The sequence below is a fragment of the Periplaneta americana genome, chromosome 17, assembly GCF_040183065.1.
Source record: "Periplaneta americana isolate PAMFEO1 chromosome 17, P.americana_PAMFEO1_priV1, whole genome shotgun sequence".
Lineage (NCBI taxonomy): Eukaryota > Metazoa > Arthropoda > Insecta > Blattodea > Blattidae > Periplaneta > Periplaneta americana.
The window spans coordinates 123,467,266-123,480,905 of record NC_091133.1 but is presented as its reverse complement, the minus strand read 5'-3'; the positions used below and the strand labels follow the sequence as shown (position 1 = coordinate 123,480,905).

At 35.2% G+C, this 13,640-nt stretch overlaps 1 non-coding gene across 1 annotated transcript; it reads left to right on the top strand.

Annotated features, from left to right (window-relative positions):
- Positions 1 to 12,757: 12,757 nt before the first annotated feature.
- TRNAS-GCU (transfer RNA serine (anticodon GCU)) lies at positions 12,758 to 12,831 on the top strand. The gene has a single exon. It is a non-coding gene; the product is annotated as a tRNA-Ser (tRNA).
- The last annotated feature ends 809 nt before the right edge of the window (positions 12,832 to 13,640 follow it).

Genomic DNA, 13,640 nt, shown 5'->3' with positions numbered 1-13,640 from the left:
TCCGTCACTTACCTGCTTTTTGTTCTAAGCCCCTCAATTATTTTACATATCTCGGATACACATTATCTTTTTTCGATGAAGTAGACATTTCACAGAAAATTTCTAAATACACCAAAACAATGGGAATAATTAACACCATTATGAAACCTTCCCTAGTACAAAAGCATACTCGAATTCGCCTTTACAAGACCTTGGCGAGACCTGTACTTTGTTACGGCAGTGAGGCATGGACATTGAGGAAGAAAGACGAAAGCAGAATAACGGCTAATGAAATGAAATTTAAAAGATATACAGCGGGATATACGAAATGCGATCACAAACGCAATGAAGATGTAATGGAAGAATTACAACTAGAACCTGTAAATAATCACGTAAAACATTATCAGAACAACTGGATAAATCATCTGCATCGCATGCATAGAGATAGAATCCTAAAAGCCATGCTCCACTATCGTCCAAACAGGAAGAGATCTCTCGGTCGTCCAAAGAAGCGCTGGATTGAAAATTCAACTGTGGGACCGTAACAGGCCATTTGGCCTAAAACTTGAAGGGAAGAAAAAGAAGAAGAAGTTAATTTCAAAACCTCCCACTTTAATTAATTTTAGATGTGATGGAACACTATTTTGAGGATTCTACGTTTAAAAGAAAAAAAAAAGTTTTTATTTAAAGTGGTGGAAAGACCTGTATAAGTGGCTTGTGTCCAAGCGAAATAACCCCTTCCGAAGCTCACACTGAACCACAAATGGTCAAACAGTAGGAACAATGTTTTAATGAAATCAGAATTGCAAGTTTGTGCCTATTCAAAACTGACTGTGAAGCTTCTTATAACGTTTTAAAAATGATTTCTCACTGTTAACAAATGCTTGATTTTCTGTAGTAGCCCCAGTTGCACGAGTGCTGTTTCATCTTATGGTAATTGAATGAAACCACGAGTGCAATTTAACTAGATTATTCAACGAATAAAATTAAATAACTTGCAAAACCGAATTACTTACGTAAATGATAATAATTATTATAAACAACAACAAAAAGACATTATTATGTTTCCTTGTAATGAAGTCAAAGAACAAACTGCAATTTATCACGGCATACTAAATACTATTGCCAACTACTCAGAGCGGAAATATGAAACAACAATACTTAACCTCAAAAGTAAGATAAGCTGCAATGTTACATTAACAGAATAAAAAACACGAAAGGTTTTTACAGACATTTATTTATTACTTGAACTGAAAACGCAATTTTCAAAGTTAAATTCTGTTGGCATTTCTTGATTTTGTCTGATTGACACTGAAGTATTGTACGAGGCTTCTTATCAGATAAGACCCTTCTTTATACTGTGATAAAACGCTTCCTTACAAAGCGTCTTATTAAGAAACACAACTGTGGTTGGTTGATTTTAAGGCAAATTCATCCTATAAGCACAGTCTAGTATATACAGTCACGAAGCTTGAGTTGTGAGGGTTCTAGGAACAGTAGACTGTGTCGGTACTATTTCTCATTGCCTGTGATGAGGCGATAGTAGCGATCCTGGTGGTTAGCAACTACCTATGGATGTATATTCCGTACGTATTGAGCTTTGTGACTGTACATACTAGATTGCTATAAGTTGAATAATCAGGGGAATATAAGCAATCAAACTGGGGTAAATTTGAAAATATTCTTCTTTATGAAACTCACTGTCAGCATTAAGTTTCATAAAATGTATTTATTTTTTCAGTTAGTAGGACATTAATTTTATCAATAACCTTATTTAGTTTAATAAACTTACTTACTTACAAATGGCTTTTAAGGAACCCGAAGGTTCATTGCCGCCCTCACATAAGCCCGCCAGCGGTCCCTATCCTGTGCAAGATTAATCCAGTCTCTATCATCATACCCCACCTCCCTCAAATCCATTTTAATATTATCCTCCCATCTACGTCTCGGCCTCCCTAAAGGTCTTTTTCCCTCCGGTCTCCCAACTAACACTCTATATGCATTTCTGGATTCGCCCATACGTGCTACATGCCCTGCCCATCTCAAACGTCTGGATTTAATGTTCCTAATTATGTCAGGTGAAGAATACAATGCGTGCAGTTCTGTGTTGTGTAACTTTCTCCATTCTCCTGTAACTTCATCCCTCTTAGCCCCAAATATTTTCCTAAGCACCTTATTCTCAAACACCCTGAACCTATGTTCCTCTCTCAGAGTGAGAGTCCAAGTTTCACAACCATACAAAAAGAACCGGTAATATAACTGTTTTATAAATTCTAACTTTCAGATTTTTGGACAGCAGACTGGATGATAAGAGCTTCTCAACCGAATAATAACAGGCATTTCCCATATTTATTCTGCGTTTAATTTCCTCCCGAGTGTCATTTATATTTGTTACTGTTGCTCCAAGATATTTGAATTTTTCCACCTCTTCGAAGGATAAATCTCCAATTTTTATATTTCCATTTCGTACAATATTCTGGTCACGAGACATAATCATATACTTTGTCTTTTCGGGATTTACTTCCAAACCGATCGCTCTACTTGCTTCAAGTAAAATTTCCGTGTTTTCCCTAATCGTTTGTGTATTTTCTCCTAACATATTCACGTCATCCGCATAGACAAGAAGCTGATGTAACCCGTTCAATTCCAAACGAAAAATTGAACATGTTTAAAATGCTGGTTTCCTGAACTTTTCTTAAAAAATTGGGAATATTCCTAATTTTTACAATACTCATCTGGCTACACTATGTATAAAACATTTTCTACATTTAAAAAAGTGTCAACTTTATAATTTTCAACAGTTAAAAGATTAATTAACTCAAGATATAATATTATCATTCCATTTCCACGAAATTTCAAGTAATAAAAGATGGGAGAGCCTCACTGAACAAAATATAATTCCCGAATAAACTAGGCCTATTCAAAGAAAAGCGCAGTTGCATCCTTTTCATTATTTAAGGGTATGACGTGGTATGACTGTTTATCAAAACATTTGAACATCATCAGATCGTAAGAACCATCAATACCAAGATATGAACACTTTAACTTAGTGTTCATAAATTGATTGTGTAGTTTTGCTTGACTGGCATGCTTGACTAGCCGAAAACGTTCATCTGTTATTGCTTTCTATGTGTTGTGATGTATGTGTATAAATAACTCACATGTAATTTTGATAACCTAATAACACGGCAGACATTATTTTAACATATTTAACCTTTTATCTTTTTACTCTGTTGGAGAATTTCTAAACACAAATTCGAATGAAATTGTTTTTAATTAATACATTTAGTTACATACTGTATTGTAAGTTTTAGTCGTAACTTAGTTTTTTAATATATCCTATGTATGAAATTGTTTCAGTTACTAAATTTAGTTATATTTTGTTAGTAGCTTAATCTTTCTAATATTATGTTTCTTACGTGTATGTTTATTGGCCTAAGATATTGAATTGAATAAAAAATAAGGAAAAACAAATGAACAGGAACTAAAAGTCAATGATGAGCATGTAAGATAAGAAACAATATGTTCAGATATTTTTTAAAGAAATTTTCCATTATTTTCCTGCAGATGGCACCGGAATCTGATTTTTTTTTATTTTTACAAAAGTGCTAATGGTTTGTTTTTGTGTATGTTCGTCCAATTAAGGAAACGAAGTAGTAAATTTTGAGCAGACACGATAAGTAAAGAGATTGCTGTGTATTTTGTTTTGAATGAAATAGTATAGGCCTACAATCTATATTAATAATAAATCTGTAGCCGAAATTTTTCTGGAAATTTTCGATTTTCAAATAACAATTGGTCCTAACATATATAATTAATCACCCTGAAACCGAAAATCGCTTTTTTTGAAATTTTTGTTTGTATGTCTGTCTGTCTGTATGTTTGTTACCTTTTCACGCGATAATGGCTGAACGGATTTCGATGAAAATTGGAATATAAATTAAGTTCGTCGTAACTTAGATTTTAGGCTATATGGAATTCAAAATACATTATTTAAAAGGGGGTTTATAATTAATTAAATAAATCGAAATATCTTGCTTATTATTGATTTTTGTGAAAAATGTTACATAACAACAGTTTCTTTAAAACTAATTTGCGATACGTTTTATTCCTTGAAAAATTTTGATAGGACTGATATTTAATGAGATAAATGATTTTTAAAATTAAAATAACTGCCATCTAAGGCCGTGTAATGAATTAAAAAACAAATGACTTCGTCTATAATGGGCCTTGAACAGCAACAATCGAAAGCTATGAAAGATAGCCTACAGAGAATGTTTCTGTGTTTGTATGAAGTAATATCGGAAGCTAAATTAACCGATTTGTATAATTAATTATTATTTCACCATTGGAAAGTGTAGTTTCTCTAGATGGACATAATGCTATAATGTTATTAGAGTAACTTCTGATATAATATAATATAATATAATATAATATAATATAATATAATATAATATAATATAATATAATATAATATAATATAATATAATATAATATAATATATAATTTATTTGAAGGGTTCAGAACCATAGTGGGCCAAGCGCCATTTACTGCATACGTAGAAAATAATGGTTAAAATTAAGTTATTACCATAATTCAATGCAAACCTATAACAAGTAAAATAAAATATACACATTAAATTTAAATGATGTCAATCTTCATTAAACTATGGTTGCATGTAATAAAAATTAAGAAACATGTTAAAGGAATTGTCATTGCACCAATGAGTGTCTCTGGACCAAAATGATCCCATTTTAATTATTTGGATGCAATTTAAATTAAGTAACATATTAAACGATTTATCCTTCTATCAAACACGAATGTTCCCTGGATCAAACGTCCTATTTTAATTATGTAATTACTTTATATTTATTTCTAACTGGTGCAGCGGAGCGCACGGGTACGGCTAGTTATAAAATAAATATAAAAAAAACACGTTTCCATGGCGCTGAAAGTAATGTTCATAGAAGGAAAACGTAGGTGACGGCATTTCAGACGAAGGTATTATTTTTAGAAGAGTCTCCAGAGATGCGGAGCGGTAAGTATCAGAATTCGTTTAAGATGAACACGTTCAAGGCTCGTGTCGATGTAACGAGCCTAGCGTAATCGCGCTCGACGTCAATATTGTGGGAAGAAGGGGATAATGACTTGAGAATATTGCTTAACGTGGAGATGAGGCGGATCTTTCAGGTCAAGTCGGTTAGAACAAAGCATCATTGGACGTACGAAAAACCAATTTTCCTCACGTCAAACCACGTTATAGTAGTGAGAAAATAGGAGTAGGCTTTAGGACTTGGCGGAAGATATTATTAGAAGAGTGGGTAGCGGGAGGGGGAAGACGACATCGTCGGTGCCTCGCAGGTTGCAGCGAACTTCCCTGAGGTGGATGCACAAGGTGCGGCACAATAACGTAAATGTAACAGTACTATCATCTGAAAATTGGGAGGGAAAGTAAGTGGCGGAATAGGAAGCAAAGAGGAAGAGAAATAAAGAGGGGTGGAAATAAATAAATGAATGAAGAAGGGGGAAGGAAAAAAGTACGAGAAAATAGCCGGATGAGAGAAAGGAAGAGAAGAAACGGACTGGTAGAGAAAATAATTACGATGAAGGAAAAATATACAGGGTGATTCACAACTAATAACCCGCGCTTTAGAAATCAGTTCTGTGAACATTTTGAACATAAAATGTTACATGAACATGGATCGACCGTTAAGGAGTTACAACTGATTGAATCCTACGAAAAGTAGCAGTGGTTTTGAACAGAACTAGGAGCTAATCACTTAAAATACACAGAAATATTAATAAAATACTATATTAATCACAAAAATTTTGTTCAATATTCTTTTGAGAACATTAACTCCATATGTAGATGAAATTATTGGGGATCATCAGTGTGGTTTTAGGCGTAACAGATCAACTATTGATCAGATATTTTTTATTCGACACATATTGGAGAAAAAATGGGAGTATAAGGGTACAGTGCATCAGTTATTCATTGTTTTCAAAAAGGCATATGACTCGGTTAAGAGAGAAGTTTTATTTGATATTTTTATTGAATTTGGTATTCCCAAGAAACTAGTTCGATTAATTAAAATGTGTCTCAGTGAAACGTACAGCAGAGTCCGTATAGACCAATTTCCGTCAGATGCGTTTCCAATTCACTGCGGGCTAAAGCAAGGAGATGCACTATCACCTTACTTTTTAACTTTGCTCTAGAGTATGCCATTAGGAAAGTCCAGGATAACAGAGAGGGTTTGGAATTGAACGGGTTACATCAGTTGCTTGTCTATGCGGATGACGTGAATATTTTGTAGATTTTCTCCTAACGATTAGGGAAAATAGGGAATTTTACTTGAAGCAAGTAAAGAGTTAGGTTTGGAAGTAAATCCCGAAAAAACGAAGTATATGATTATGTCTCGTGACGAGAATATTGTACGAAACGGAAATATAAAAATTGGAAATTTATCCTTTAAGAGTTGGAAAAATTCAAATACCTGGGAGCAACAGTAACAAACATAAATGATACTCGGGAGGAAATTAAACACAGAATAAATATGGGAAATGCCTGTTGTTATTCGGCTGAGAAACTTTTATCATCCAATCTGCTGTCAAAAAATCTGAAAGTTAGAATTTATAAAACAGTTGGCCTATATTACCGGTTCTTCTTTATGGTTGTGTAACTTAGACTCTCACTTTGAGAGAGGAGCAGAGATTAAGGGTGTTTGAGAATAAGGTGCTTAGGAAAATATTTGGGGCTAAGAGGGATGAAGTTACAGAAGAATGGAGAAAGTTACACAACGCAGAACTGCACGCATTGTATTCTTCACCTGACATAATTAGGAACATTAAATCCATACGTTTGAGATGGGCAGGGCATGTAGCACGTATGGGCGAATCCAGAAATGCATATAGAGTGTTAGTTGGGAGGGGGAAGGGAAAAAGACCTTTGGGGGCCGAGACGTAGATGGGAGGATAATATTAAAATGGATTTGAGGGAGATGGGATATGATGATAGAGAATGGATTAATCTTGCTCAGGATAGGGACCGATGGCGGGCTTATGTGAGGGCGGCAATGAACCTGCGGGTTCCTTAAAAGCCAGTAAGTAAGTATATTGATCACAAAATTCACACTCCTCACTTTGGAAGCAGATTTTCAAATATCCCTCTTTCCACTTGAATTCACTTGGCGCGCATTCCGTAACTCGGCACAAATGCCCCTGATAAGCTGATAATCACCAGGACCTATCTCCCCCCTCAGTCCTGTACTTCACATCACAACGCAACACTACGTTTCAATGTATTACAATGAAGAACAAATTTTGCCTTTTGCCTTGCTCCGAAATAAGAATAGGCCAATATTACTAATATGTGTGTCCTAAACTTGAATTTAAAATCCAAGTGATCCCATCACGTAATGCCTGGAGAAAATGAATTGAATTAAAAAAAAACTTCTTTTTTATTATTTTTCACTGCTACTGGTGCAATTACAACACACTAGGGATTCAAAATGCCTCATAATACTTGAAAAATGTGTACTGGATACAAACATGATGTTACATAGTTTACAACACAACAACAATAAAAATATTTTATGCGTATAATGAGGAAAATCTCGGAATTTCAACTTTTTATTTATTTATTTATTTGAAAATTTTTGTACATTGCTACTATCAATTGTGCTTAAATAATTAACATTACAACAATATGAGACTTGTGGAGAGGGTGACGTCCATTAACGTTCCTCAAAGCACCAACAAATCAGTGTATCTTTTCCTCTTGAGGCGACGACCAGGCTGTGCAGGGGGCAGGTTCCGAGGAATCTGGCTGATTGAGCTGTTAGAATGTGTTGACAATGTTGCATATAATCGTGTATAGGAAGAATGAAGTACAGTCTCTATTTTGGCTAGATCTAGATCTGCATGAAGTGGTTCATTTCTGATGTACCATGGTGCTCCAGTGATTATCCTTAGTGCACGATTTTGGAATGTTTGAATACGCTTGATTTGGCTTATAGAAGCCGATCCCCATAATGAACATCCATAGAGCCAAATAGGTTTGAGAAGCATTATTTATATTAACCTTTTGTTGGAAAGGGAAAGACAAGAGCTGGAAAGTATTGTTTTCAATCGATGAAGTCTGTACCTTAATCTCTGGAGGGTGTAAGTGAGATGTTTATTCCAGGTCAAGCGACTATCTAGGATGAGTCCAAGATGTCGTACTTCTTCATGTTGTGGTACTGGTGAACAGGAATTTCAACTTACAATTAAAATAATTTTCTGGATGACTTCTATGTATAACTAGATTCGGGACTGCCTTTTACAAGAAACCAACAATAGTCTGCAAGCATGCTGGATGATGATCTTCTTTTATATCGCCTTTCCATTTCAGATATTTCTTGATATCTTTCCTCATGCTCGTCACTTATTGCTCCAAGGTTAGGAGGAAAGAAATCCGAATGCACAATGTTTGTACATCCATCGCTTATGCATGGTTTGTTAGTAATGTTTCCTGTTCCAAGTCTGTATAAGTCTCGTATAAAAATTGTACACGGTTTATTAGTAAGATCGTTAATGCTTACGAAGAACCCTGAGTTTTGGAGTTCCTAGAGCACAAGAAGACAAAATCTTAACTGTAATGTAGTACTTGTTAGGCCTTTGCTAATGTGAATGTATTACGATTGACGATTTTTTCTACTGTTACAAAGCACGATTACAAAATGGGAGAGGTCATTACGACATGAGCTACGAAAACAGGTGTGCTGTAGTTATGCTGTGTCATCCAGAGACATTGGGTCAGTGGTAAAGTTGGCGCTTGGTACAAGAGTTCTGGGGGCTGAGTAAACTGAAGGGAACATCGTGCCTGTCATGGTGTAGTGTTGGCTTACGATGACCGCGGACCTTATTTCAAATCTCGGCGGTTGTAGAGTTGTATTTGTGATGGAAAGAGCCAAGATTGTGAAAGTTATTCTCTTTTTCTTCACTCGTCATTCCACTAATATTCTCCACAATAACTTCTTTAAAAAAATGAGACACTACTTGTGTTTAAGTGACGCCGAATCGGTGGTGTGAGTTTCTGGCGGTTCATCTAATTCAGGGCTGGGCAGAAAAAGCAGATTCTACTCTCTCACGGGGAGTCATATGATTTCTCTTCATCCCCTTTCTTCTCCGCCGAACACCGCGCAGCGTTGATTTAGTGATGGATGAATATTAAGCGTCCCCGTTTAGAGTCTAGATCTGATCCCGATGCTCAGCCCTGATCTAATTGATAACAATGGTGGTAGATTCTAAACGGTTCATGAATTTTTAAACTGACAGGATCAAATATCGTATCACATATTTTTCTAAAAATTGTACATTAAAGAATTTAACTGTTAGATTTAAGATGAGCCAGACCCAACCATCCGAGGTCAACAAAGAAAAACAACAAATTTATGAGCCTACTATTCCGTATTTTCGAGAAAAATATGAGATGGAAGGCACCTGGGAAGTACATGGTTTAATGATCGGAGCGAGGGGCACCATCCCACGATCAACTGTAAACACTATCAAAACATTTGGAATCCATGACATCATTCCAAAAATAATTACTTCAACCATTAAAGGGTCTGTGGCGATTCTGAAAAATCATTTATACGGAATATCATAATACCCCCCCCCCCCATTTTCTATTCGTTAGTGTGTGATTGTTACAAATATATGTACAAATTTATTATTTCTTAAACTTAAGCTCCTAGTTCACATTTAAATTTGGCTCATCTATCTTACTGTAATCATTACAATTCTTATATGTGTGTTATTCTGTGTTTTTGGCAACCCAGGATGCCTGGGCAGACTATTTCTTGAAATAAATTATATATCTTTTCGTAACAAAATTGTCCAGGTTTCAGAATCTTTAATAAAGCATTTTAATATTATTTTGCATTTTGAATTCTCATACCAATTTCTTCTTTAACATTTATTGATCGAAATAACTTGTGGACATGAGTGTATAAAGTTATAAACTTTTCTCAAATGTATTTATGTTAATATGTAGGTGAATGATTTTGGATTTCGAGAAACTAGTAGATGTTTGTTGGTGTTGACAATATTATTTGACAAACCATTTGCAGTTATGAGATTGCAGAGCTTCACAATAAGGACTTTGATGTTAGCTTTACTTTGTCTCAATAATACTGGAACATTAGCTTACGTTTATGTATTAATTTTCTTTCTTAATTTTTCTGCAATATTCAAGGATTTTATTGAGCGAATTATTTTATGTATTACTGAGTACAATAATACATGCGACATTGCTTCTCCTTGTCTGACTCCTATATTTACATGAGAAATTATCAGATAGAACTTCCACCTTTGGTTTATACTTGGCATTGGTTACACATTTTGTTGTGGGAGTCGGGGTAATTTGGGTATGTCACAATTTATTGAATAAAACTTTACCTAATCTTCAAACACATGCCAATTTAATATATATTGTCTATTTCACAAGTGCCTATCATGGAGTGTTAAAAATTTGTGTTATCACACTGACACAGCCTGATAAAAAAGCTATTTCTTGTTTACCAGTCTATGGAATCATCACATTCAATGTAATATTGTTGGGAAATCAGCTGAGATACAGTAACCAAATTCATGCATGTGTACCTTACACAAGTTTAGAACATGTTTTAATGAATTTAGTGATACTGTATATCATTAATAGCAAATTACAATTTACAATCGTGGGGTAATTTAGGTATAATTACATGTTAATTGGTAACTAATTTAGTTTTCGTTCCAGATAATGCCACCTACACAAATTATGGATAAGTGAAATGCAAATATATATCCGAAGTGTTTCCTGTCTCTGATTTTAATGGGGGATATTTTAAGTTTACAAAATAAGAACTTAAGTATTAGCAATTTTTTTTATTTTTTATTTTTAGATATAATTACAATTTTTAAATGCCTACCTAATCTCAGAACTCTGTTCTAGGATACATACACTAACCAATGGTTGGAATAATTTGATTTTGTAAGACTTTAAAGCATGTTTTGCTTCAATAATAGGCATCAAATCCAAATTTCCCCATCCATGGGGTAAATTGAGTATAGTTAAACTTAGGGTTATTATTATTATTATTATTATTATTATTATTATTATTATTATAAGGAGAGGCCAACATACTTGAAAATGCAATAGAATCATTCTATAAACTTAAAAAAGACTTGAACAATTTCAAGGAAAAAATTGTTCCAGGGCCGGATATCGATTCCGGGACCTTTGGTTAAACGCACCAAAGCTCTTATCAACTGAGCTACCCAGGAACTTCGCCCGACACCGTCTCAATTTCTCCCTTATGTCCACATAACTCGAGTGGGCTCACAAGACGCCAGAAACCCACATTGAGTGCACACAAACTCTGTGTGACTTGAAATTGTGGTTTTCTGTTAACGTACCTACAGTGACGTACTGTATGCATTGTGCAAATCTGGTTTTCAGGTAAAGTTCCCTGTGAAGGCGGCTTGAACAATTTGAAAGTAAAAATTTTTCCGGGGCCGGGTATCGATCCCGGGGCCTTTGGCTGTTTTTATACCCAAATTACTCCAACCTACTTTATTAAGTTATTTTCTCTGAAATCCAAAATTATTTAAAAAGCAGAGATGAAAAACTTCATTCATTCATTCATTCATTCATTCATTCATTCATTCATTCATTCATTCATTCATTCATTCATTCATTCTAGTAGAGTTAAGGCCATGAGGCCTTCTCTTCCACACTACCAGAAGTGAAATACATAAAGAAACAATGACAAAAATAGGAAAGTCATACTTAAATATAAACATCATTTGTATGCACATTAACAAGCTTACATACAGGCGTAATGAAATATTAACTGAACATGATACATAATTAAGTGATTTACAATTCATATCCTAATTATACTTTATGATAGGCCTAAATGGCAATTTATATACACGCAGAATAACCTATAAAAATCGGCTAACACTCACAAATCAATTTCATGTAAATAAGGCCTGATGTTGATTCCGTAACGTTGTAAGATATTCAAAGCGAGTTCTCAGATATTTTGGAGTAGAAGTGAACAATATTCTAAACAGAACTGATAAAGAATGTGCTATTCTACGTTCCTTTAGGCGGACCCATTAAAGAACTTCAAAAGTTGGCGTTATATGATCAATTTACGAGTATTGCAGATGAAGCGGACACACACATTATGAACACGTTGTAGTCTTTCACCTAAATTGACGGTTATATTTGTGAAGAGAGAATCGCAGTAATCAAAATGGGGCATCACTAGCGATTGAACAATGTTTCTTTTTATGGAAAGGGGCAGACAATTTCGAAAGTGAATTGGAGAGTGGAGCAATGAAAATATTTTCTTACAGATGTGAGTAACTTGTCTATTCCAGTTTAAATCTCTGTTCATTAATAATCTAAGATTTTTTACAATGTTGTTATACTTAAACGACCCATTTATTGGCAGTCTTGGTATGAATAATTTCAAGGAAAAATTGTTCCGGGGCCGGGTATCGATCCCGGGACCCTTCGCTTAGCGCGCGAACGCTCTTCCGATTGAGCTACACCAGGAACTATACACGACACCGTCACAATTTTTCCTTTGTATCCACACGACTCAAATGAGCTGACAAGACGCCAGAACAATTTAAGTGACACAAGTATTTGTGTGCACTCATAGTAAGTTGAGTTCTGGCGTCTTGTCAGCTCATTTGAGTCGTGTGGATACAAAGGAAAAATTGTGACGGTGTTGTGTATAGTTCCTGGGGTAGCTCAGTCGGAAGAGCGTTCGCGTGCTAAGCGAAGGGTCCCGGGATCGATACCCGGCCCCGGAACAATTTTTCCTTGAAATTATTCAAACCTGCTTTACTACCTGAAAGCCGGATTTGTATAGTCTTGGTATGGTTTTTTTGTCAGTTGTTCTGAGCAAGCGCTGATGTCCCATTACAGTTGCCTGCGATTTTCCTGGGTTTAACCTCAGTCCATACTTTTGAACCCATAGACAGATAATGTTTAGGTCTTCAGTCATTGTGGTCACTGTATCAGTTAGTTCATCAGGACGAAAGTGTATATAGATCTGTAAATCGTCAGCAAACAAGTTGTATCTGCAGTGCTGTATGGTGTTTGTGACGTCGTTAATATATATATATATATATAATTTATTTAATTTATTTTAATTTGCGAGTATGTATTCCCTTGGCAGTCTTACAGGACGTTTTAAATGCTGTTCTAAGACTCCGACTGTTTTATTTCTTGAGTGTTACTTTACTTGAATGCCGCTTGTGCACCGACGTTTAGCACGGAAAGAACTTAACCAAGAAGACGTAATGAAGTACTGTAATGGAATCAGCGCCATCTGCCGTCTACAGCCCTTAGCTACGTCCCAGCCCGACTTGTAACACGAACGAACAATTTACAACCAAACCGGGGAAGAATTAAAGTATTCCAACGACCAGCGGCCGCTAACATTTCCTCCAACATCAGTAAATTTCATATACATATATGGGCCGAGTCGCCGGGAGGTATAATCTACGGCTTGTGAAAATTGACCTTTAAAATATATCTCAAGCATTAATGTACCATCAGGGCTGAGAGACATTTCTGTAAGTCCATACTTTAGTAGATACGATTCTTGTCTACAATT